The following is a 27,865-nucleotide window of genomic DNA, read 5'->3' on the forward strand; positions in this document are numbered from 1 at the left end:
CTTTTGAAATAATTTTAGATTTATAGATATTTACAAAAATAGTCCAGAATTTTTTAATATACTGTTCGCCCAGCTTTCCCTAATGATAACAACTTACATAACTACAGTGCAATTCTCAAAAATGAGTAATTAAAATTTGTGTAACACTCTTAAATATGAGAGTCTATCCAAATTTTACCTTATTTCCCCCCCTAATGTTCTTTTTCTGCTCTGGGATCCAACCTAGGATCCTATACTCTATTTAGTTTTTATGTATGTCTTATTCTCAATCAGCAGCAATTTTCATTCTTTCTTTATCTTTCATGATCTTGACACTTTTGATGAGCACTGGTCAGTTACTTTGTAGAATAGCTCTCATTTGGGTTTTGACTGATACTTTTTCATGCTTTGACTGACATTTGGCAAGACTCCCATAGCAGTGACAGGTTGTCATTCTCAGCATATCGGATTGGAAGGTCATGAGGTGATGTTTTATTATTGGTGATATTAACTTTGATCATGTGGTTAATGGGTGCACGCTGGGATCCTCCACAGTAAAGTTATTATTTTTTATAATCACCAGGCCCGGTGGCTCATGCCTGTAATCCCAGCACTTTAGGAGGCCAAGGCGGGTGGATCACGAGGTCAGGAGTTCACGACCAGCCTGGCCAACATGGCGAAACCCCATCTCTACTAAAAATACAAAAATTAGCTGGGCATGGTGGGGCATGCCTGTAATCCTAGCTATTTGGGAGGCTGAGGCAGGAGAATTGCTTGAACCAACCCAGGAGGCGGAGGTAGCAGTGAGTGAGATCGTGCCACTGCACTCCAGCCTGGGTGACAGAGCAAGACTCTGTCTCAAAAACATAATAAATAAATAAATAAATAAGAAGGATATACTTTGAGGCTACACTAACATCCTATTTTTCCTTAAACTTTCACTGACCGATTTTCCAATTCATAAGTGGATCTTTCCTGCAACAATTATTACTGTCACACTGACAAAGAGCAATTTTAAATTTCACCTATTTCTTCTACACATATTACTTGAACCCATAGGTAAGGAAGAACTGTTCCTTATTTATTGGTTTATTTATTCAATTACGTATTTGAATAACATTGTTGTCTTGGATTTTTCTTGTTGTTCCATGAATTATAATCCAATTCTGTCATTGTTTGATTGCTTAATTGTCCTACTTTGTCCCTGGGAACTTCTCCGGTTCATCTGGCTTTCTTTGAACACACCCCTTCCTGTTTGAACACCTCGTTTTCTGCAGCCACAAGAAACTTCAGGCTTACCCTGCATTTTCCTTGCCCCAACCTGAGCATCAGTCATTTCTATAAAGTGTCCTTGTTCCTGTTCTCGGAGACTGATATTTACGGAAAGAAGGTATTGTTTCCTAGTCCACAGAAGATACTCCCTGGGAATTCCCTTAAGATATGCAGGGGACTGAAGGTCCCCTTGGGACAGTATGTGGTCATAAGTTCCCAAAATTTGGACATAAATACCAACTGAATCCATTCTTTTCTTTTTTTTTTTTTTTTGAGACGGAGTCTCGCTCTGTCGCCCAGGCTGGAGTGCAGCGGCCGGATCTCAGCTCACTGCAAGCTCCGCCTCCCGGGTTCGGGCCATTCTCCTGTCTCAGCCTCCTGAGTAGCTGGGACTACAGGCCCCCGCCACCTCGCCCGGCTAGTTTTTTGTATTTTTTAGTAGAGACGGGGTTTCACCGTGTTAGCCAGGATGGTCTCGATCTCCTGACCTCGTGATCCGCCCGTCTCGGCCTCCCAAAGTGCTGGGATTACAGGCTTGAGCCACCGCGCCCGGCCCTGAATCCATTCTTAACCACTGTCTGGCAAGGTTTCAGGAACTTGAGGTTATAGGATTAAAGGCTATGGTGCTAAAAAATTAAAAATACAATATCCAAAGTTCCTGTTCTGATCATTATTCCAGCTACAGTCCTGTTCTCTCATCTCTACTCAGTGAGAGAGCCAGGTTTTAAACTGATCTAGAAAATTTCCAAACCAGGATAAACACATGATACGAATATTTATTCCCTGCATTTGCAGCCTCAGGGCCAAGATTTAATCAGATGTGCTAGTTTCATTAAACAAGGTGAGTTATCATTCACAGTGTTGCTTTAATTAAGTTCATTTGGATAATTAGAATGATTCATGTTAATATTTGCATTATTTATAAACGACAGAAAATGAGCATACGTTACAAGTATACTTGTGTATGTACTGCCATTTCCAAAGTATCCACACTTGGTTGTAATAAAAACTAGAAAAATAATATTTTCATCTTAAATTTTAACTGTAAGCTAAAATTTCACTCTATTTGAACATTTTAGAAATTGCCATTTCCTTATTGATGGGTCATGGAATGAAATATAAAAGTACTGCATCTAAATGACACTGAAAAACAGTGCAATTGACTTAATAAATAGCTTGTTGAAATGTCTAATATTCATGAAGGTTTACCTACCTCTGGCAGGTTTAAAATGTATTAGCTGAACGAGAGGAACAGATTAACTGTTCAAATGCTAATTTATTTTAATAAATCCCTCAAAGCTGGAAGAATAAATATTTAGAACAATCAAAATTCAGGTGCTGTTAAATACATTCAGTTCACATTACGTAACAAATGTTTCTTACGCATTCTTAAATCTATCAGGTTACAATAGAAAATGGAATGCTGGAATTCAGAGTTTGCAAAATACCCAACCAATCTTGCAATATTTCCTTGTTTCTCTATATTCCTCTTTTTTATTATGTATGTTGTACTGTAAATTATGTTTTTCATTTTATGTACAAATTTATCCCTAAAATATTTAACCAAGGCTACTGAAGTCTAGTTCCCCACCATAAATCCTCAATTTACTTTTGTGGTTACTCACTGTGCCGCTGTATTCCAGATACAGCCTGTTCAACATCCATCCAGGGATTTAGTCATTTGTGTATTCATTAATTCATAAACCAAAACAAAGGGCCACTCAGCAATCTGATATTAAGAATTAAAAAGTGAAAAAGAGAAAGCAATGGCTTTCAATGTAGTACAAAATATAGGCAGCTGTTAAAATTATTGAAATATAATCAGTAACACAAAGTAGTACCCTCCAAAACGTGGACAACAAAAGTGCTATAAAGAGAAACCAAAAAATAACAAAAGCAAAACCTGTTTTAGATTTTCCTCTGAGATTACTTACTATGCAAACCTGAAAGGGATTATCGTCTCATCTGCATTTTTCCTCATCTGAAAATGAGAATATTTTGTGGGATTATATGTCCTGAACTAATTTTATTACCTACTTCTACATAATTATTTATTAGAATGTACTTATTTCCTTTATTTTATAGCATTTTTTTCTATAGTTCCTTCTTGAATTAACATGTTTTGACCACTGTTATAATGGTCTATATTTGATATGCGTTATTCTCACATATTTTGGACAGTAAAAATAAGCAAACAAACAAAAACAGTAAGAAAAACTCTGGTATTTCACATCCTAACAGCTGTGGTGGATTGGCCTTTAAGAGATCAACCCTACAGCCAAGAACAACTAGAAAAGCTGAAAAAACAACCTATTTACACAATCCGAGGGTGCTATGGTTTGAATGTTTGTCCCTTTCAAACTCACGTTGAAACTCAATCCTTAATGAGGCAGTATTAGAGGTGGGGCCTTCAAGAGGTGACTGGGTCATGAGAGCTCTTCTCTCATAAATGGATTAATCTATTCATGAACTAATGGACTGACAGGTTAATGGATTAATGCATTATCACGGGAGTGGGACTGGTGGCTTTATAAGAAGAGAGACTTGAGCTGGCAAGCTCAGCCCCTGCACCATGTGATGCCCTGTGTCCCTGGGGACTCTGCAGAGTCCACACCAGAAGGAGACTTCCCACCAGACGCTGTCCCTGAACCCTGGACTTCCCAGCCTCCATAACTCTAAGAAATCAATTCCTTTTCTTTATAAGTTACCCAGTTTCAAGTCTTCTGTTACGAGCGACAGAAAACAGACTAAGACAGAGGGCTACTAAGGAAGTGAGGATTTGAAGGCCCCAAATCTTAAAGAGAGTCAAGGCCTAGCAGTGAGCCCTTCATTTCAAAGTGTTTTTGTCTTTTTTTTCCTTCCATGTTTGCCTGAAGAATTTGCTGAATTATACGCTGTGATGTAGTGGTGGATAAAATGAGCAATAACTGGTATCCAAGAGGGTGATAAATGACAACACTGGGGGCTCCAATGGAAATGGGAGGCGAAAATATCAGTTTAGGATCTAGCAAAGAGAATGACATCTGGTGAAGACCTCAAAGCTAACCCAAAATAGATCCAATTAAAAATAAAATAAACCTACAAACCTATGTTCAAAATAATTGAATCTTCATTGGATCAAGGTGATCCTCCCCCAACTAATGTGCCTGCCAGGGCAAAACTAAGTACCAAATAGTAAATCTTTTAGGGACTCCAGGCCACATAAGATTTCTTGCCACATATGATTGCTCTCTCTTTCTCTCTCTGTCACACACACACCTTTTTTTTTTTTTTTTTTTTTGAGATGGAGTCTTGCTCTGTCGCCCAGGCTGGAGTGCAGTGGCCGGATCTCGGCTCACTGCAAGCTCCACCTCCCGGGTTCCCGCCAGTATCCTGACTCAGCCTCCTGAGTAGCTGGGACTACAGGAGCCCGCCACCACGCCCGGGTAATTTTTTGTATTTTTAGTAGGGACGGGATTTCACCGTGCTAGCCAGGATGGTCTCGATCTCCTGACCTCGTGATTCACCCGCCTCGGCCTCCCAAAGTGCTGGGATTACAGGCTTGAGCCACCGCGCCTGACTACACATTTTAAACATGTAAAAAACATTCTTAGCTTGAAGACTGTGCAAAAACCAAGTTGTGCGCTAGATTTCGTTTTCAGGCTGTAGTTTGCCAACTTGTGACCTAGGCCTTGAGTTGAACTTGCATGACGTGCTCCATGTCCTCATCCACGCTGGTCACCATCTATTTTATTTTGTTATTGTTGTTTGATTTTTGTTATAGCTATACTGGTGGGTATGAAGTGGTGCCTCACTGTCATTTTTATTTGACTTCCTTAATGCCTGATGGTTTTAAGCTTTTTTTTCATGTGTTTGTTGGCCATTTGTGTATCTTCTTTGGAGAAATGTCTATGTAAGTTCTTTGCCCATCTTTGGTATTTTTTTGTTGTTGAGCTGTAGGATTTCTTTATATATTGTGGATATTAAATCCACATCACAAAAGTATAAAATAAAATAATTTACAAGATCAAATGATGGAAGAGCAAGAGAAAAAACACATCAAGCTATATACAATGTATGTTTTATTCACTTTTCTATAGGTATATTATACTTCAGCGTAAATTGTATAAGTTAATCAATAAAAACATCAGAATATTTGTGCCATATATAGTGTTATTTTAATTTCCTCTTCATGTTTTAGATGTTTGTTATTATAGCTATAGAGTAAAACAAATCTGAAATGTTTCAATCAGATTTTTCAAGTTCCTAAAAGCTGTAAGACTCGTGAACTCAACACCATCCCATTTTCATTATTGCAAACTCCAAAACCAATGTAGATTTTTTTTTTCCACAGTCCCATTCCTGTGACACAATTACATAGCCTATGGCCACATTAAGGGACAAAACTCATGAAGGATTAAGTATTCTCTTTAAGAAATTTTTTTTATTTGTTTTTTTAACCTCCTGAACAATTTAATTTAGAAAAAGGCCACTCAAAAATATAGCAGATACTATCTTTTAGCAGACTGAGTTTTTTTTTTTCTAGGAGATATTCAAATAGTTGAGCAGTCTAAATACTACTGTATTTTTAGTAACTATGTCTGAAAGTATTTCCTTAATTTATTATTCAATGTCAGAGTACTTTTGCAAAATCAATCCAAATATAATCTCTTTCTCTGTGTTCAGTTTCTCATTCAAGATGTAGAAATAATTAGAGACCGAATTATAATTTCTTCTCAGCATATCATTTGAACCATATCATTTAGCCTATATGATTCAGGAGTGATACAAGTGGATAACTGTGAGTTTAAAAATCCAATTTGGTTTCATTAATATTCTTAATATTGTAGATCTACATTCAGGGAGCATCACTCTTCTTAAATTAGGCAGCTTCTGTTTCCATCTGACCACCTTCATGTGCTCTGACTGTCACAACTGGTTGTTTGGTATTGAATTTGAGGTAATAATGAATATAGACATGTAAGTTCTGAAAGTAAAGATTGGAATTTGGGCCAAAAGTTTTAAAGTATTTAGTTTTGAATTTAGGAGTCATCAACAAATAAATGAGAGATGGAATTGTAAAAGTAGACAAATTCACTGAATTCAGCATAGTAAGTGCAGTGTCTCGAGCTTGCATTTTACTTTAAAGAACTTGCATGTGTTATCTCAACTGATAACGACAGCAATCTGTGGAATTAACAAAGAAACTATGAACATGCTCATTGTATAACTGCAGAAACAGCTTGAGAGGTTTAATGACATTCACCATAAATGTTTAAAATGTGGATCCAAGACCTGAAATTTTATTTTCTCATTCCTAGTCTACTGCTTCTTAAAATATGTGGATAATAATTACACTTAAGAGCAGGAGAAAAAAAATCCAATTAAAGGAGACAGTTAAGTGAGAAAGTACATCCACAAGATCTTGGTCAGCCAAAGGAGCAGTGTCAATGAGACGGCAACGATAAGAATGTCAACTGCTAGACAGAGTTCAGGGCCTCGCCACCTTGGTAGCTCTATGCAAATGTTACGTATTATTTACCACTGTTGTTATTATTCTGTGAACACACTAAAGACCATTAAGTAATTATGAACACAGGCTAACTCCTGGAAAATAAATGCAAAAGTCTTAGGAGGTCTTGTTGGAGTCTTTTTTCTAATATAAAATGACAATAACCAAATGAGGTTTTTCAGTATGTATGGTGATAATAAGCTCTTAAAATGAATGTGACCAATAGTTTTCAGAATAACAGTTGCTTGAACAAAATCAATATTTCCATTCAAACTTCTGCTTACTCCTTATAGTTATAGCCTCACACTCCCCAATTAGCTGGTTGTAAGTTAGTAAATCACAACTCCTTGCAGAGTGAGAGACACTCACAACATCTGTACAATGTGTCCAGCACTTTGCTTTAGAGACCCCCAAAAAAGCATATTTTTTTCTTCACTCTCTTTAGGCTGATTGCATTAAAGAAAACAACATAATAAGTCATAAAATCTCATATTTATCAGTTCCTTCTTGAGAAACTTCAGAGTAAAGGTTGTTTTGGTAATTAAAATGCTGAAGTTAAAAATGCTGATTGCTTATGCAATAATGGCATTTCTAAAACAAATGGCATCATTATATCCACAACCTTTTTTTTATTTATTCAAGTGCTAATTGTATTTACTCATATGAAGTTAAAAATCTCAAAGTCTTTAAACTCATCTGCTTATGCTTTAGATGTTGTCATGAGAGGATAATGCTTGTACTCCATGAAATTCTAACTCTGACACAGTGAGGGTGGCAGAAAAGAGCCTGAGTCCTGAACAATGTCATGGCACTGCCAGACTAACCCACATGGTCTCACTGAATACTGTACAGCCATAAAAGGGAATGAAGTAGTGACACTTAAAACAACATGAATGAATCTTACAGACTTTACACTGAGCAAAAGTCCGACACACAAATATATATATACTGCATATTTCTTTACATCTAAAATTCTAGAAAAGGAGAAATAATCCAAGGTAGAAACATAAGAAAGGTAGAAAACTGACTCTGGAGTTTGAGGACTGAGTGGGAAGTAATAAGAGGGAGACCCTTTGGAAGATAAAGTGCTTTATGTTGTGGAAATGTGTAGGTTACACCAGAACATCCATTTGTCAAAATGGTACTGCTAAGATGTACGCATTTTGATGGATGTAATTTTTACCTTAAACACTGTAAAATAATAAGAAATCAACTAGGGGTGAGGGGAGTGGGTGGAGGTACAAACTAAATAAGAATGGCAGAATGTTGATAACTACTGAAGATTGGTGATATGTGAATAAAAACGCGTTAGTTCCATTCTTACTTCTTTATATGTGTTTGAAAATTTCTAGAATTATAAATTTAAAATTATCCCATAATTATTTATTATAACTCAAAGAGTTCTTTCTTCTTCGAAACCAAAGAAAAGCCACAAGGCAGACAAAAGTGACAACCACAAAAACAACATGATATGACTTCTCACAATGACATGATTGCTATTGGACCGTGGTAATGGAACCAAATCACAAAGACGTTCCCACCTCCCATCTGCGGCTGATGTAACAGACTTGAGGATTGTATAGCAACAGTCAAAGCCCACCGTCGGGTTCCACTGTAATTTTTATGTCTGAATTCTGGCAATGATTTTGTTATTATTTGGTATCAGTAATGATTTGGTATTAATAATGAAATCTGATAGTTCAGTGATTTGCAAACACTTAGGGTTGAATAAACTGTCATTTACCATTTTGAGGATCAAAGGAAGTGGCTCCGATCATGTTCTGTTAACAGCAACTGTGGCCACAATAAAAAAGAATGATATTTTATTTTCAATAAAAAACTGGTAGAAAAAAAATGTTACCTGATATTTTTACCATAAGAATTTAGAGTAACTTGTTTGCCAAAGTACCATGTTAGCCAGGCAAGATGGCTCACGCCTGTAATCTCAGCACTTTGGAGGCTGAAGGGAGCGGACTGCTTGAGCCCAGAAGTTTGAAACCCATCTGGGCAATGTGGTGAGACCCTGTCTCTACAAAAAATAAACGAAATTAGCTGAGTATGATGGTGCCTGCCTGTAGTCTTAGTTACTTTGGAGGCTGAGGTGGCAGAATGGCTTGAGCCCGGGAGGTTGGGTTTGCAGTGAGCGCACCACTGCCGTTCAGCCGCAGTGACAAAGTGAGAGCTTTTCTCAAAAAAACAAAACAAAACAACAACAACAAAAATTCAAAACACGTTTTTGCTACAGGAAGTCTCAACTGAAATGCCTGACTCTACATGTTTCTTTTAATAAAATAACATGTTTTCATATTTCTAAGTCCATTTACTTCTAAGGCAGATGTGCCCATTCTTCTAATCAAAGCCATGCTATTTCCGGGACTCTTAATCATTTTAATGGAAAGCGTGCCCACAGGTGAATGAAGCGTAAAACCTTAGACCAGTTATTCACAACCTTTACTGCCATTAGACTCACCTAGGGAGGATGGAAATCCCAGTGTCCACACTGCATACCCTTAAACAAGAACCAGTTAAATAAGAAGCCTGTGGGGGTGGTACCAGCATCCACAATTTTTAAGCTCAATATGCAGCCACACTGGAGAACCAGTGGCCCTGGGCTTCCGTTGTGCGTAGCGATCCCCCTTTCCCCTTACTAATGAGGAAGAATGTTTTGTTTTCTGTTCAGTTTGCCATGACAACAGTATTATCTACATTATAGATCCCAAGATGTCTATTACTTGGCACAGATATGAAAGAATAGAGAGGGAAAGAAGAAAGTTATAGTTTAATTGACTACCAGGCACTATCATCAGGATGGCATCCCTGAATTAGGCAGGAAAAACTAACTTAAAGTGAGGATCATATTTTCTGATTCATTTTTTCATTTAATTGATTCATTTGGATGATTCCCTTTTTTTTTTTTTTTTTTTTTTTTTTTTTTTTTTTTTTTTTGAGACTGAGCCTCGCTCTGTCACCCAGGCTGGAGTGCAGTGGTGTGGTGTGACCTTGGCTCACTGCAATCTCCGCCTCCCGGGTTCAAGCGATTCTCCTGCCTCAGCTTCCTGAGTAGCTGGATGATTCCTTTTTTATTAAAAAAAAAAAAAAAAGTTGTTAGTGCTATAATGGCATTGAAATGGATAACAGAAAATTGAACAAGGAAATTGAATCAGTCTTAAGCCTTTACTGTTCTTTATCATTCTTTGTGGCACTAAGGACAATTCACCCTTTAACAATTAAGAGGATTAAGTCATCTTTAACACAAATAAAATGGTTTTGTGACTAACTGCTAAAGAGTACTTACAATACACTTAAAGAAAATCTGTGTTCACTTAATACAAATATTGTAAGTGGATATATAATCTTGCTATGATTCATGATCATGGGCAGTTAATTACCTCAAAGTGATATATTGGACCGTAACTTGTGATGTAATTTACAACTAGCATTAATGCTGTCATGATTATCTTCTATAGAGCCATTAATATTATAAAATACGTCATGCGACACCCTTAGTATAATACCAGTGTATTGGGTGTGTGTGGGGGGGAATAAATACAAGTACTAATGGCATTGCATTCCTCCATTATTTTGTACCCAGGAAATCACTGGAAATCTCATTAAATTTCTGTATCACTTTTTTGTATTTTGTATCTATGCTTATCTACACTTTAGTTCTTGAATGTCCGTAGCAATCATAGCCAAAATTTTAAAAAGACATTGAGAAATATTGGTAACCCTATGCAAAATTACCAGTAGTTTTCAATGAATTATAAATATACTGTCTATGTTTGTAAAAATTAGTGGATAAAGGGCACGAAACAATAATTTGGCACAAAAGAAATACAAGTGCTCAAATAGTGATTGAAAATATATTCAACCTCAATTGCAATGAAATCAAGCCAATGTCTCTCCTGAAAAATCAATCCTGAATATGAAAACTATTAACCACAGATGAATTGCAACATGACTGACATTAGCAAAAGGATGGCCTGCTAGAGCAGAGATAACCTATAGGTTGTTTTTCTCAAGACAATGCCTGCAAATGGGCAGCCAGACATTCCTTTTTCCTGCCTTAGGAGGCTCTTCAGGCTTCAACTCTGTCTTATCTGCTCATTATTTTAATTCCTGAAAAACATTATTTGAGGTGTTCAGTTTATTTGATTTCTAATTCAATGGAAGGCATTTGAGCTGTAGATCAAATAAGTTTTGTCTGCTTGTGTATCTGTCTTCTACAACGGCACTATTACAATATAAATATACATGTCTATTTATCTATTTAACTCTACTTTTAACGAAGCAGGCAGCTCATTAATGGTGAGTACATCATCTTACTCGTTTTTCTGTCTGTTTGAAACCTGGTAGTCCCTCAAAAAATGATGAATGAATAAGCAATACAACAATGAGCAAAAGGAACACTTGTCTTTGGTGACATACTTTCTCTGTACACAGAAGAGGTTAGAAACAGAAGACTTGGACAAAGTGGATTTCAGTATGATGTCATTCATCTCTTCTGATTTCTCTGTCACATTCACTGGCATACAGAGTTCTTGACCACTTGAGTTATGACCAAAACTATTCCTACTTCTGAATGCCCGAGTGTGATCACTACCATTTTACTTTTCTTAAAATTCTGAGAAAAGTCCTGAGGCAAATAAGAATCATACACAGGCAAGAAAAGTCAGAGTTCCCATACACATTGGGAAAATGTGAGCTCACATTTAATGAACTAGCATTATCCTCGTAAGAGGTCTACATGAAGGTTCACGGGAGGAACAGGTGCAAGGAAGGTTGAGCTGAAGAACACATTCAAATACGAGGCAGTGCGGCTTAAACTTAATGTAGAGACTGGTGGTTAGCAGATAGAATCAGCCCCATTTTGTGTGATTATTCTCAATTCTGAGTCTCAATTAACATTTTGCTCACCAGAGAACAGACTATAATATAGTTGGAACACATGGTAAATTCTCTAAAAGCACATTGCTTATTTAATGGATTTGGTTAGTATGTAGCTTAAATTTCAACTTCATGTTGGTGGTAGTACAGAGTATTTTCTTTTAAATAATTTTAAAATTCTAATATTTGTCCTCAAAGTTTTACAGTAGCGAAAATTCCTTTCAAGCAGTTCTTTATAGCTATTTTATTTCTTCATTTTAAAAGCAGAATACTCTGATGTATTAGCTCAAACACCCCAGATGCCAGTTCCACATGGTGCTACCAATAAGGTGGTATGCAAATGTTGTGTTAGGTTTTGTTTTTTTTGTGTGTGTGTGTGTGTGTGTGTGTGTGTGTGTGTGTGTGTTTAGTTTTTAATGTCTGGATACTTGAGGTAATAAGATGTAACTTCTGGGCTGGATGCGGTGGCTCATGTCTGTAATTTCAGCAATTTGGGAGGCCGAGGCAGGTGGATCACTTTAGGTCAGGAGTTCAAGACCAGCCTCGCCAACATGGTGAAACCCCGTCTCTACTAAAAATGCAAAAATTAGCCAGGCATGGTGGCGGGCACCTAGCTACTTGGGAGGCTGAGGCAGGAGAATCGCTTGAACTCGGTAGGAGGAGGTTGCAGTGAGCCAAGATCATGCCAGTATACTCCAGCCAGGGAGATGGAGCGAGATGCCATCAAAAAAAAAAAAAAAAAAAAGTGATTTCTCCTAAAACATTGAAAAAAATAAGTAGTTTTCTTTACACCAATAATGTCTTTACATCAAAGTATCACCAAAGTATTACCATAAATTTCATTACATGAAATATAAAGTAGAAAGGTGATACTCTTGATATGAAAATAATGCTAAAAATAACTAGAAGAGGAACAACAATAAAATCTTGGTTTTCTTTGTATATTGAGTTATGGACACATATCAACCACTTTATCACAAAACATAATAAAATCATTTATTATTATTATTATTATTATTATTTTAGATGGAGTCTCAGTCTGTTGCCCAGGCTGGAGTGCAATAGCGTGATCTTGGCTCACTGCAACGTCTGCCTCCTGCGTTCAAGTGACTCTCCTGTCTCAGCCTCCCAAGTAACTGGGACTACAGGCGCCCGCCACCACGCCTGGCTAATTTTTGTATTTTTAGTAGAGATGGAGTTTCATCATGTTGGTCAGGCTGGTCTCAACCTCCTGACATCAGATGATCCACCCGCCTTGGCCTCCCAAAGTGCTGGGATTATAGATGGGAGTCATAGTGCCAAGCCATCTGGATTATTTAAGACCACACATGAGTGAAAAGACTAGTGAGACATTAGAAAATATGGCTAGGAAAAAAAGGTATCAACTTGTTAAGAAAAGAAACTCAGAGCTGGCCAAATATCCTGAATGACGTTATAACACATTTTTTTTCCCCAAGAAATGAGATAGCTCCTCAGCTGTTCCCGTCTCCACTATCAGTACTGTTTGTAATTTTTTTTTTTTTTTTTTTTTTTTTTTTGCTTGAAGGTACTTCATCTACAGTCTACATTATAAAAGGAACAGTAAAGGATGTCTTGTACAGAAAGATAATTCCTGTTCCATCCCAGCATGCTTCTTTTAAAGATAAGCATGTTTACCATCAAGTTTAACTACCATTAAAACTGTATGTCAGTTCTAGGGCTATCTAAAAATTAAAAGGATTGATATTGTTTCTTCAATTTGAAAACTGTCAGCTCTTAAAACACCTAGTATCTCAGAACTTTTAAACTTTCTAATTAATAAAGTATTCATTTTTGTACACAGAGTTTTACTGGCTTAGATGTAAAGACTGTAGTCCATTAGACAAAAGGATTTTCTTAACACTAAACTGTATTTAATCATGTATTAAATTACATTATATTTCATAATGATATGATAAAAATAATTAATGAGCTAAATCATCACAATAGAGTCTCCCAAAAAGCGTTCAATAAAAGCCTAAAAATTATTGAACAGCAGACATTTGGTTTAAGACTGCAAAATTAGACATTTCCAAAACTGTTTTCTGTACTTAGAAATCATAGTAATAACGTCAAGGAAAATTAGAGTAGAACCCTACATCTTTTGTGAAATTAAGAGAGATCTAAAACCTGGAATCACAACACATGAAGAAATAAAAGGAAATGGAGAAGGGGTAACTGACCTAGCAGAGTAAGAAAGCTTAACTCAAGTTAGTGGCCACTCTGGGGAATTTGCACAGAGAACTCTGGAAAGATGTGAAAATTCTCATCTACCAATATAAAATTATCCAATCCGCTATTTAAGTGCCTTACTCTTAACTAAGTAATAATAAGTATCACAAGATATTTGAGGAAAGCTCCCTACATAAAGAGACTGAAAGCAAAATAAACCAAGAAAGGAAATCTTGGGGAAATTGTCAACATAACATAAACACTAAGTATTGTGAATAAACTAGAGAAGAAGATCTCTTGGAAATTTAAAATGTAATTGTTGGAATTTTTTAAAAATAGAATACTTGGAAGATAAAATGGAGAAATCTCTAGAAAGCAACAAAGAAAAAAAAAAAAGCAAAAGAAATGACCAAGAACAGGATCAAGAATAGGAGATAACCAACTCATGAAACTCCCAAAAATATAGAACACAGGGAAAAAGAAAGAGGATTTTTTTTTTTTAAACAACAATGTGTTTTCCAGGACTCAAGGCATGAGTTTTCAGATTGAAAAGACACTAATCATAATGTGATAGGAAAATAAATTTCTGGACCTCAAAATCACTACACCAAAGGGAAACGTCAAGCAGGGAACTATGTCAGGCAAACCCACCTCCAACTTATTCCTCAATAAGATAGCTACAAAGATTAAAAACAAACAGACAACAACAATGAAAAATAACCACATACCTCCCTCACAATTTGTCCACAAGAAAATTCCTTGTGGACCTCAAGATCTTTACCCTAAAACAATTCTGTTGGATTTCACCCTGGCAATGTAAACTGGTAGCCTGTCTTCACAGATGCAGGACAAAGGACAGAACTCAAAGTCATCCCTCTGCTCACCTGAGACAAATGTGTATCTGATTGTTTTCTCTACCCTATTGCTTATGTAGAAATGTAGATTCACTGAGCCTGTCTAAGGCAAAAGTGAGTATTCCTCTAGCCTCCTCTCACATGTAAATTGTGTATTTAGTGAAAGGCTGATCAATGATTCAAAAGAATGCAACCTTTTGTCTATTATCTACCTATGACCTGCAGGCCTCCACTTCAAGCTGTCTGCCTTTCCAGACTAAACCAATGTACATCTTACACATATTGATGGATGTTTCATGTCTCCCTAAAATGTATAAAACCAAGCTATGTCTCCCAAACCTTGGACACATGTTGTCAGGATATCCTGAGGATGTGTCAGGGGTGCGTCCTTAATTTTGGCAAGACAAACATTGTAAATTGGTGGAGACCTGTCTCAGATACTTTTGGTTCACAGTAACTACAACTTAAAATAACTTTAAAGCAAAATTAGAACAAGGAAACAAAAAAGTACAACAGCAAGTCACTGACTGTGATTTACCACCTGACCATTTTCTAAACATCTCTCAAGTCTACTCTGTTTCTCTCCAGCCCCACGATCCCTACCCCTGCAAAGGCCATAGGCATCTCGTCCTAGAACTCCAGGATCACTTTCTAATGAGGCTTTAGGCTCCCAGCTGGCCTTCTGGAATGCGCTTTCCACCTAATGGTCTGAATAATCTGCTACAAATGCGAGTTCTTCCATTTTTTTCCTTGCCTTAGGATAATGTGCTAATTTCTTAATGAGACTCTGGGAGTGCCCCTACTTAGACCTTCTTAGTTTTATTTTGCACCACTGTCTATACTCCCTGTTCTCTTCTCCCTAGTTCCATCCTCATCTTGATTCTTCAGAAAGATTTACTTTCCTTTAGATCCTACATTGAACAATTTTATCCCATCTGTCTCCTACTCCCTCATACATGACCCTCCCTTGAGTAGAATATACTCTTGACTCTTCCTCTGCAAGAGTCCTATTCCAATTATCTCAGCATTAACATAATTTTCTCTTGAAAACTTCCTCCTGCCCTAGTCTTGTTTAGGTGGACACTTTGTTGGCCACTGAGCTCATCCCACAGGGTTTCATTGTCTTTCATCCATTTATGTTTCCCATTAGACTCTCTGCCCTGGAAGGAATCCTGTTTATTAACTGCTAGCATCTTCAATGCATAGCACAATGCAAAACACTTAATAGGCACTTGAGAAGATTAGCTGAATTGAGAAATGAATCGATGAATGAAAGCTCACACAGTTCAAATAGTGGAATCAAAGCCATAAAGTTGTCATCTGGTGGTGGTGGAATAAGGTAATGAATCTGAAAGCATTTTCACTGTGCTCCTTCATTTTTCTATGAAAATACCAACCCGAATACTCCTAAAGGGGTTGTTACCCTGTGGATTCTCACAACATGCTCCAACAGTTAACTACTCTAAGAATTCTCAGTTCTCACTTTAAATTCGACTTGAACAAAATTCAAAATATGACCTTTTCTTTCATATTGGCTACTTTCTGAATGCCCTTTCTTTGTATCAAAATTTAAAAAGTGAAAGAATTAAAGAATTCCACTACTCTTCATTTGTATACAGTAATACATTCTTTATGTTTTCTTATAAATATAAATTTCCTATAAAAATATAAAGATGTACTCAGCTTCACCCTTATCCCTCTGAGCTGGACTCTCTGCACTAAATATTACCTTCTAATACTCATCCCATACCCATGTGATGGATGTAGCCAAACTCACTTTGTTAAAACACTGCTTTTCACTGGATATTTAAACAATAATATTTTCTTGTTGCATGTGTAGCTTTCTCTTACTGACTTGGAAAGTCTTTTATAATCTACCTTCAGTGCTTTCTCTTGGATACTTACTTTGTCATAAAATGTAAAATACATAAAAACTACAGGCAATTTCATATTGGCACTGAGCAAATGCAATTTCCAAGGTACCTTTTTGGGTTTTCCTTTTCTTTTTAGATTTTCTTTTGAATAAGTGTTTTCTATATGAGAAATTGAAACGTAATCCTTTTAGGTCTTTCACCCTTACCAAGAGTGAGCCACGAACATTTTTGCAGTTCTTTTCTATGCTCAGCTTGCCTCTCTATTTTTACTGAGCAGGGTTTTTTAAGTGTTTAGCATCTCTCTTTGCTTAAAATTATTTTTGTTTTTGGCTTCTTTCTTCCAAAGTAGTAAAAATGAGCATATCTCTTTCCAATAAAAATGATAAATGAATTGAAGCCCAAAATATCTTAAGTCTTAGGACTTAAAGCTGTAGTTTTCTGTTTTTAAGAATCCACTTCTGCTTATTGCTGACTTACTTGCAACCGGCTGTCTAATTTTACATATACTCTGGTCAAAGAATAACACCTAAATCTTCAATTAAGTCATCATTGCAATGATCACAATAAGCAATACATGGGAACTACTGAAAACCAAACACTTAAACATATTTTTAGAAATGTAAATGAAAGATCTTTTCTAGGAAATGAGAAAAACTATTGATTGCTATTTAGTAGATATACAACTTGCCTAACACTATTGTGGAAACATTAGTAACCAAGACTGTAATTCTGATTTTGCAAGAACTCAAATAATACTTAGTTTTACACTTACTCTTTTATCATCTGTGACAAAACTTAGCAAAATGAAAGATTATCTAGAAGCAGAATCAAGATTGTAAAAAACTATTTTCAAGAGTTAGACAACCCATGCATAAAATCATTTATTGAGACACGCATATGTGTCTAACAATACATTTTCATACATCTTTAATAAACTATCACTAAAGCACATCTGTACTGGGGTGCCAATCACCGATTTTTAATAAAACCATTCTATGATCCCATTGAGAGAGGTATTGACTTTTATCCATTTTGTCTATAACAACTTTATATATGGGAGGTTTAAACAAATTAGAGGTTTAAAGACATGTAAAATTCCTGGGAATAATCTTTAGATGCAAGTTTTAAAACCAATCTATCCCCAAATTCTGATTCTAAAACACAATGTTCAATCTTAATTTGGAAGGAGTAAGAAATGTGCAGAACAGATTACATTTCTAGTTTGATTTAGACCTTTAATTCTTAACTTAATATTAAGAGCATATACTAGACTATTATAAGAAATAGTAGCATATAACATATGAATGTTTATAATATGTAAACAATAACTTATTAAAAATAATTAAATTATAATATCCACACCACAAAGACATCTGGGAATTATCTAGAAAAACTGAGATAAAACAATGAGATAAAATTGAGATAAAATAAAGCATTAAAACATAAGATATAGAATTTTCTGAAAAATAAAACGTCAGCAAATTTCCAAGGTAATTAAAGAAAAGAAACAAAACCAACTAACAAACAAGTTGAGTAGAGCATTAAAATGTTAAATTTTTGGAATAAAAATGCTTAGAAAGCAAGCATTCAAAATCCAATAGCATCAGTGAAGATTCTCATGCTTTTCTATCACTGCTTTCCATAAGAGGCATGCAAGTATGATAATAAAATACGACTGAGCATAAGAACTCTGTCAGAAAAAAGCAAAGGAAGCAAATAATCTTTTTTTCTATTAATTTTGTTTCATTTTATTAAAAAAGTTCTAAGGAATTATTTACAAATGAAAGTTTTCTGAAAAAATATGTGAATATCATTCAAAAAAATATGTCAATATCATTCAAAACATAACAAAGCTTTCTGAAAATTTTCACCTGTTATCAATTGTACAATTTCTGCTTTAAATAAAATGGTAAGCTAGAATTTGTATTCATATCTTTTTGCACGCAATGTATCACTGCCTTAACATGGCTCTGTAAGTTACTGAGTTATTAAATGCTTGCAAATTGCAAAAACCTGTAATTCATTCTATGGTGAGCCATGTTATGAGTACCGCTTTTTTCAAACCTTAAAAATATATTAGGAGAGAGACAGCATTCATAAAGTATGACTTTCAGAAGGGAATTTAGATTTCTACACATTAAATTAAAAAGCCTATATACTTTATACTTTGAGCAGAAGGAGAGGAATAATGGAAACTTTCATGTATTGTGACAGGACTAGAAACTGGGGCTGCCTCTTGATAGTGCAACTTGGAAATACTCATCAACATTTTGAACATTCACACCCTTTGCCACAATGATTCTACTTTTACTATTTTTCCCACAAATGTTCTTGCACATGTAGGCAGGACTATGCATAAGAATGTTCATGGTGACATTGATCATACAGCAAAAATATAGGGCCAAACTAAAGGTTCATTAACAGAGAATGGTTTAAGTAAAATCCATAAAACAACAATAAAGATTCAATCGACATGGTCCACCTATGGCATAAAGCAAGCACAATGCATACAGTATAATTGTTGCCCTTTGTATGTCAATTTTTAAGTAAGTGAATTTATTTTTCCAAGACTCATCTTACATACATGTTTCTACATAGACTTATGATTGTCCGGAAAATTTTGGTTAAGCAGCAGAGTTCAGGGAATTCAGTTTGCTAAGTCACTGTCCTAATATTTTAAAAAGGTGCTCAAAGATGGAGACAGGTGTCTCTCAGCATTGTTTGATTGAAAGATGTGAGGGAGAATGTGCCAAGAGTTAGAGCTGGGCCAACTGGTCCTCTGGCCATCATAAACATCCCATCAAAACCATCAGGGTTGGGGTGGAGGGCGTTAGTGATAAAATCATGAGTCACAAAAGAATGTTGAACTGGTGAATGTGGGGCAGAAGAATGCTGTGATTAGATGTATATTAATATATTGGAAGATCACTCAGCTAGGAGCATAAAGGATGTATTCAGGGAAGGACCAAAAGTGGGAAGGTTAATAAAATGACAATTGCAATATTTGATGGAGATATGACAAGAGCCTGAATTCAAGCACTGACAGCCAGGAACACCACTGAATAAACAGGATGGAACAGATAAAGACTCAATATAAGGAGTATATTTGTTAAAAATTGGTGATTAATTAGATATGAGAAGAAAGTGCGTATGCTCTTTTCTGCCTTGTTCTTAGAGGTTCATAAATATAAAAAGAAACACATGTAAATATTTAAGATAATCATTAATTCATTAAATATGCATAACTATATAAGGTAGGTTCTAATATTATCAGCTTATACAGATGAATAAATAGGAATATTGTAAGGTTTAAATTACTTGTCCAAGTTCATGCAGTCAGTAAATGGTGAGCTCAGAGGCAGTTGAACACCACTGCCTGTACATTTAGCCACTACATTCTACCTCCCCTCAGACTCCCCTGATCCCTTTCAGACTTTCTATGATGCTTGGATTCCAACTTAGGTGAATGGGTGAAAAGAGCCATCACTAATCCAATGAGGAGAAGCTGGAGTTAATGGAATGACCACAAGGTCAATTTAAAGGGCTGAAATTTGAAGTATTTGAGACACACCAAAGTTGAGGTATTTAGCAGGAGCTTAAAGAACAGAACAAGGCACCAGATATAAACTTCATTCCTCTTGGTAAAACCATGGTATACTGAGGTATAGACATGGAAGGGATGTTCTAGGAAAGGTAACCTCCAGTCTTTTGACTTGCTAATTATATGCTATATATACACTTCTCTAGGGGGTCTTTTAAATATGTTCATATCAAATAAACAGACATTGACTGGTGGTAAGAAAATATGGCCATTTTAATCCTTTAAAATAAATCTGAAAACTATACAATTCAGGAGAAAAACACCCCATCAAAATCCTTTCCTTTGGAATTATTTCCTTAGTTTCTGCCACCCCAACACACAAAAAACCAAAACCAACCAAACAAACAAAAAAAAAACGTAACCAACAAAATAATCTTCTTTTGACCCATTCCACTGTTAATCAGGAAAACCCTCAACTTCAAATGGACTTCTTCCAAATCTTTGACTCATTTTCTTACTTCCTTGCATCAACTCCTTAGTTTCAGAGAATGAGGTCAAGGGACCTAAATGATCTTAAATAGTTAATCACGATGAACCTAGAATGGGTAATAAAAAGCAAATCTTGAGATAATCAGGAGTGATTCCTATAATCCCTCCATCATTACTGTTGAAAGAACAGGGCTCCTTTGAGTAGAGAATGTCGGTTTATGGACATTCACCAAGTACGCTATCCCAGGCCCTGTGAAAACAATCTACGACAGGACAAACTCACTCATTGCATTGTTATCGATTGCAGGATTTCCTCAGATAACAAAAGCATAAGATGACCTTAATAACCTTATGATCTCCCATGCTCTTTTTGGCTGTGAATATCTCTGAATTTATATTAATAAGATTTTCTCAACAAATAGGAGCTATTATATCTTTTAAAAATTATTTTTATTTTTCAAGCTCACAGCTCAGAAAATATCTTTCACGCATATTGATCAGAAAGGGGCAGTATTCATCTCATCACTGGTGATATCATTAAGAATGGTATTTCCTATCAACATTTATAAAAAAGAATTTATGTGAATAGAAATAAGCTAAGGAAGTCCAAAATGTGGAGAAATTGAAAATATGATTGCACACTGAATTTTAAGATATGTAGAAAAAGTTAAAGTGGGCGAAGCAAATCTAGAAGACCTTTATCAAAAAAGGATAGCAAATGTTTTTATTTTTGTGGGTAAAGCAGTCATTTTACTTTTTCCCATCAATATTCACCATCCTAATGAGGGGCCTTTAAATTTGAAAAGTGGAGTTTCCAAGATAAATTAATGAGTTGAAGAGAACAGCCTGGCTAAAGGAACAGAACAGAAGCAATTTTATTTTTCTGAATATTGAGAAAAAATATGAGAACATTGCAAGAGATTGATATGAGTATTAATCATTTCCTTGTAGTTTGTGCAATTTTCCCTGCTAGAAGAACATCCTGATCTCCACTGGAAACATTAAATTTGCTTTGTGAGTTGAAGGAAAAGCTAAGCTTAGCAAGTTTGTTCTAGGTATTTAAAACAGATTTCAGGAATAATTAGTGAGATGGCTTTCTGAGGATTGAGATGTTTTGCCATTTTTATTTCTATAAAAAAGCAGCCATTTTCAGATCTCTACATGGTTAACAAGTTGCACTCAACTTGAACTGAACTTTGGTTTCCACTAATTGCCATGGGTTGTTCCTGGCCCCATGTCTAGAACTACACAGATTCTGCCTGTAATGTCTTTTGTAACGCATCCTCTCAAGTGTCTAAAAAGCTCCGGGTCCTCCTAAATGGCATCTTATCAAAAATAATCATTTCAAATGTGGTATCAGTTTGAGACACTGGACCTGTTAATGCTGTTTCCATCACAGTTCTATCCATATCCATGTTTAAAATAAGAATTCCCAAACTAAAAAAAGGTATATATTTCATTTCTGTTGCATTACAGCAACTAAGGCAGAGTGAGATTATTCCTCTCTTCTCTATTAATGGAGCCTTACCCCCTAGTTTCTTTGTTTTTTATAGCCATACCACCTACCCTAATAGCTTATCATGGATATAGAGTGTTTGCTAAACTAGGACTCCTTGTCTTGTATTTGTGAAGATTTTACTTAAACCTGGGTGAGATCTCTGTATTTTTCCAGGGATAACAGTTATTTCCATTGGCTGGTCATGCGAATCCAACCTTCTTTTGTATATGCTCTGCAATTCCTTATCCTTTCAAGTTGGTATTTTTCCTTTTCAACATTTTCTAGGATAAACTTTAAACAGCTCTATGCTCACCTACATGTAACATGGGTAAATCTACATACATATCTATCTCTTATCCAAAAGACTGGATAATACACCTTGTCGGATGCCTCATTACAAACCATAAAGAAGTCTTAGAACATAAATAATCCATGGCATCAGACCGCAAACACTAATTTTGGATTCTTGTGATGACTTATTATTAAGTAAACACAAAGCAATCATCCAGTGCTAGAAATTAACTACGGGTCATCATTATGCTATCTGTTCTCTAACTCCTTTTGTTCTCCTTTTTGAATTAAAAAAAAAATACCCCATTTGTGATTTTTCTGGCACCTCCACCCTAATCCCTGGTTTGTGAATGAACACCAAGCATGACTGAAGACCAGACTAAGAAGAGATTTCTTCCAGCAGCCTCCTGGATGTGCTCCTCTGGTCCTAGGAACATCAGATTTTGATGGGCTCAGTATACACTTTCTCTCCTCACACAATTTATGCTTCAAATTTCATAATCATTCTTTGTCCACTCTTTCAAGTCCACAACTCTCCTGTAAGGAAGGAGACAGGCAAAGTGGAGGCTGAGTTGCTTTACCATTCATAAATTACCTCTTTTCAGAATGATCCCCAATACGATGTCATTTCTGCTCCAACAGTAACATTTGCTCCACCAGATTCCATAGAGTCAAGGGTATTCCTGTCCCCTTGGAAGTCTGCACATCTTTGAATGCCACAGGCCACACTTGGATATACCAAGAGCTGTTATTTTTTGAGATCCACCACAGACTTCACTTTCTCTCTTGAACTAATATAAAGCTTAGCTGTTTGTTTGCAGAACGCTTATCTTTTCATGAATGAAGTTTTCTGATTTTATTAATAGACCATTGGAGTATTGACAAGCAAGGACCTGTTAAGAGACCACTACTGGACTGTGACCTTCCAGATTTTCGGCAGCAGGATTCAAGTCTCTATCTCCACAAAATAGCAAATGCTTCTGTGCTATAGAACTTCTGATTAGTGTGAACATAGTTCCATTAAAGAATATCGTATCCATAATTCCTCAGCGTCTGCTGAATAGCTGTAACAGCTCCACTCAGATTTTAAGACACTTCGCCAACCTTTCTTCATTTTAGGTTTGCATCTTCAAATCACTATTTTAAAAGTATTGAGAAAATTCAACTGCACTGCTCAGTTTCAGTCTTATATGACTGTTGTTTATTTTTGGAGATTCAGGGATGATTATTTGATCTGCCTCTGAGTTTATTTCTGATGTTGCCACCTCCAATTATTTTCTCTATCTTTTTCTCATATAGCTCTTTTTAAAACACAAATCTGATCAACTTCCTGTGCTTAAAGTCTTCCAGTGACTCCTACTCACTTACCCCCAATCAGATTGTGAGAGATGAAATGAAAGCTTGCCTGTTTTCACAGCCCAGAACAGACTCTATTACCTGTACTACAGTCGACCTGCAATAAACATTTCTCAAACAGAAGGAATGTGCAACAACTAAATTATGAAAACACTCCATTGTGCTTGTCCCTGGTCTTATGTTTATCCTTCCTTTTGTGCCTAATTTTTTGTTTTAAATTGTAACTTATCCAAGAGACTGTTTAAATATACCTGCCTTTATTTTCTCTAGGAATCCGGGACTTTGGGAGGCTGAGGCAGGAGGATTGCTTGACCCCAGGTGTTGACCAGCCTGGGCAACATAGCAAGACCCTATCTCTATGAATAATTGAAAAATTAGCTGGCTTGGTGATGTGTGCCTGTAGTCCCAGCTATTTAGGAGGCTGAGGCAGGAAGATCCCTTGAGTCCAAGAATTCGAGGTTACAGTGGGCTATGATTGTGCCACTGCACTCCAGCCTAGGTGACAGGCAAACAAAAACAAAAAATATTTTCTCTAGAAATTTTTTCACCAGTAGGAAATAAAAAAGTGGCTTTAGAGTGTTTTCATTTGTACTATTGTCCCAGCACTTTGACAGTATTTTTCAGTCCTTCCTATTATTTTTCTGAATCATGGTATCTCATACTTCTAATCAAAGACATGTTTCAAAAGGTCTATCATTTTAAAATATTTTGCTTTTTACCCATGAAAATCCTTTAAGAACTTATTGTAATGTTTCTTTCCTCTGGATTGAATATGCTTACCTAAACTCACCAGAGACAACCTCAATTTGCATTTCTGAGGTCTCTTTTAAGATACTTGACCTTGTACTTAACTTTCTGGTTAGCAGATTAAAGTACTACATTTCTGGGAGTGGAGGGAAGAAAATCTGTTTAAAACAGTATCTAGGGCACTTGTGCACATTCACAGGCAAAATTCTAGAAGAAAATCCCTAAATTCCAAGAAAATATCCACCTGCTAGATAATATCATTGCATAGAGGAGTTACTGTGGGTTAATCAAAACATTCTATTTCTTCACCATGCATCGACTCACAGAATGTTGTGCATCAGTTGTGTTTGTGTGCATAAACATGTAATCTCATGAAACAGTGGCCAAACTTTCCTGAAATATTTCTAACTTTTCAATAGTTTTTATTACTTCTACAGAAATTATAATTCATTACAAAAGAGCTGAAGTTAAATTGATTGATATGTGACAGTTATGTCAAAGTATCTACTGTCCAATAACTCAAGGTATATTATTCAATGCCATGTAGATCATTTCTATACTACGATATTAACAAAACCTGGATGAGTCAATTTGTTCACTTTAGCCATCTGAAATGATTTATGTCTATTGCCACAAATTTGATTTGCTGAAGAAATTGAATCAATTGTAAAGATGACTATTTCAATCCACTCCCTCCTGCCAAAGGCAGTCTCTTCAATCAAGAGCTATCTTGAAATCATCAGTGGCTTCTCTAAAAATATGGAAGTACTCAGTTAACATATGATTTATTTTTCATGTTCTAAATATTATTAGGACACAACCATTGACTGTATTTTTGAGAAGCATAGTGTGCATATAAGACAAAATGGCATAATCCAGTATCATATGCATAAAAAATACAAAGAAAATAATACAAATAATATAAAATTGTATAATGGCCTGAAATCAGAATGCATGATGATGAGCTAATTTTTCCAAGTATTTATTTTTTTCTAAGTTCTTTCACATCTATTTTAAAAGTAAAACTCAAGGCAATCTTATCAGACATTTTATAACCCCTTTCTGACTAAAGGCATATAATTCATGGAATATGATGGTTTGCCCAAAATTAGTATGTTTCAGAGCTGAGGAAACGCAAATGGAAGACTTGATTTTTTTCCTTGACTTCCAACATTTTATTATACAGTCACTTATCTTTTAAAGAATATAATCCGGCTGGGCACAGTGGCTCATGCCTGTAATCCCAGCACGTTGGGAGGCTGAGGCAGGTAGATCACCTAAGATCAGGAGTTCAAGACCAGCCTGGCCAACATGGAAAAACCTTATCTCTACTAAAAATGTAAAAATGAGCTCGGCATGGTGGCACGTGCCTGTAATCCCAGCTACTGGGGGCGCTGAAGTAGGAGGATTGCTTGAGCCTAGTAGGCGGAAATTGTAGTGAAGCAAGAGTGTGCCCCTGCACTCCAGCCTGGGCAATGAAAGAGAAACCCTGTCTACACACACGCATATGTGTGTGTATATATAAATGTATATGTATATGTGTCTCTGTGTGTGTAATCCTATTTTTTCATTAAATCGTTTCACTAGCCTCGAGTCATCCAAAAAGGAAAATATAAAAATTTTCAAACAATTGTTTTAAAAAATCTGTGGTAGTGAAAACAATTTTGAAGTAAGAAATGCTAGGAGGCAGGAATCAAGAGGCTGGGATTTGAGTCCCACCTACATGATATAAAATCTGGAAAAATTAGCATCAGTCACATCTTAGTGCACCTGAAGCAAAGTTCAATGGAGATGAGACCTGCTTACACTTTCTTCTATTCTCCTTCTGATACATGAGAATGTTGAAGCATAGCTGGTCTGAACAGAGCTTCTCGGGCCTTCCTGGTGCATGAAAATCTGGCCAATCTGGCCAATCACAGGTGTTAGAGCAATGTCATGTAAATTACCAACTTTATTAATGATTAACCTTTCCTACATGCAAGACATTGTAATAAGTGATTATATGCATCATTTTAATTAATTCTTAGAACAATTTTCATTTCCCCCATTTTATAGCAATGAAAACTGAGACGAGGTTAAGGAACTGGCCTATTCATAGCCAGAAGATTGGTCCAGATTCGGACTCAGGGTCGTTATGGAAGATAACACTGAGAGGACTGAGTAACCTAATGGGTGTTGTATTAATTTTCCAATTAAAATGAGTGTTGAAGGTTTGCGAATTGTCTACAGAATACTTTAAGTCGGCTTTAGACCCTGCAGGGACAGAATATAAGAAACCAGCAAGCAAAGAATGTGGCTCTTCAGCATGGTGCCCAGGGATAGTGTCTCCACTGGGCCCTGAAGGTGATCTCAATTAGAGGATTCCTTCACTTGATCCAGCCAGGGTAGCCAGATCCTGTCACAAGAACACCTACCCCTCAAATCATACATTGAAGGTTTTTTTTATCATCAACAAAGGTCGGAACAGAGAACTGGGACTTTCACTAAATTTTTAGATGTTATGACTTTCTTTATGTCCAGTTGCTAATTTTAAAAAGTTGTAGTTCTTGTCCGCAACTTTGCTATCAGGCAAGGAGAATTATAGCTTTTACCCGTCTCTAAATACTAGCAGCCACCAAGACCTACAGAAAGGCTAGCCTGGCCTCTTGTCCTCACTCAGATGGGGCTTGGCTTGCTGACTTGCAAGAGGGAAAGTGTTGGGTGCTGCAGTCTTCCACCTTGAAGCTCTGTTGAACTACATTCATTTCAAGAGAGATCATTTTATAAAACCAATTCAGTATGAATGAGGTCCCTGTGGCTGAACCATTCTATAATGGGTAATATCCTAATAGACAGTCATTCACATTATTTTAATACATTCTTTTCTATTATCAGGCTTTTGGTATAATTACCACTTAATCAAATGTCACTGAGTGTCCTAGATATGGTAATTTATCTGACTTGTGAATAATTTCAGGTTGATGAAACATGATAGCAATACTTTTAAAACTTTTTACTGACTTGAGCTACTGGACCTCAAGTACATCTTACTGAGTGATCATTTCCGTTTTTCTTCTTTTTACCTATTTGTGGTTGCAATACCAGCATTCAAATGGCTAATGGTTTGCTCTTCTGTACTTGGTAATTAGCCTGAACAGCCATCAGATATTAAAAGTATCCTGGTGACTGTTTATGGGTGAGTCTGTAAGCCTCTGTCCTTGCCATCCCTCTTTATAGAGTGGCACTCCAGCTGCCAAAATCCTAGTCATCCTTCAGATCTCAGTTTAAAAGTGCTTTCCTTTTTCCTTTTTTTTTTTTTTTTTTTTAAGACAGGATCTCACTGTGCCACCCAGGCTGGAGTTCAGTGGCACGATCACGACTCACCACAGCCTCAACCTCCAAGGCTCAGGTGATCCT

At 36.2% G+C, this 27,865-nt stretch overlaps 2 protein-coding genes and 1 non-coding gene across 4 annotated transcripts in view; all 3 read right to left on the reverse strand.

Moving 5' to 3' along the window:
* Nucleotides 1–27,865, reverse strand: part of LOC126940541 (spermidine synthase-like) — an 829,579-nt gene that overhangs the window by 370,766 nt on the left and 430,948 nt on the right. The window lies entirely within an intron of this gene.
* NALF1 (NALCN channel auxiliary factor 1) overlaps nucleotides 1–27,865 on the reverse strand; it is a 703,907-nt gene that overhangs the window by 136,312 nt on the left and 539,730 nt on the right. The gene's annotated exons all lie outside the window — the stretch shown is intronic.
* Nucleotides 21,042–21,110, reverse strand: LOC126940888 (small nucleolar RNA SNORD31). Its single transcript, XR_007720961.1, has one exon. It is a non-coding gene; the product is annotated as a small nucleolar RNA SNORD31 (small nucleolar RNA).

The sequence above is a fragment of the Macaca thibetana genome, chromosome 17 (genome assembly GCF_024542745.1).
Source record: "Macaca thibetana thibetana isolate TM-01 chromosome 17, ASM2454274v1, whole genome shotgun sequence".
In the NCBI taxonomy this organism is placed as follows: Eukaryota; Metazoa; Chordata; class Mammalia; order Primates; family Cercopithecidae; genus Macaca; species Macaca thibetana.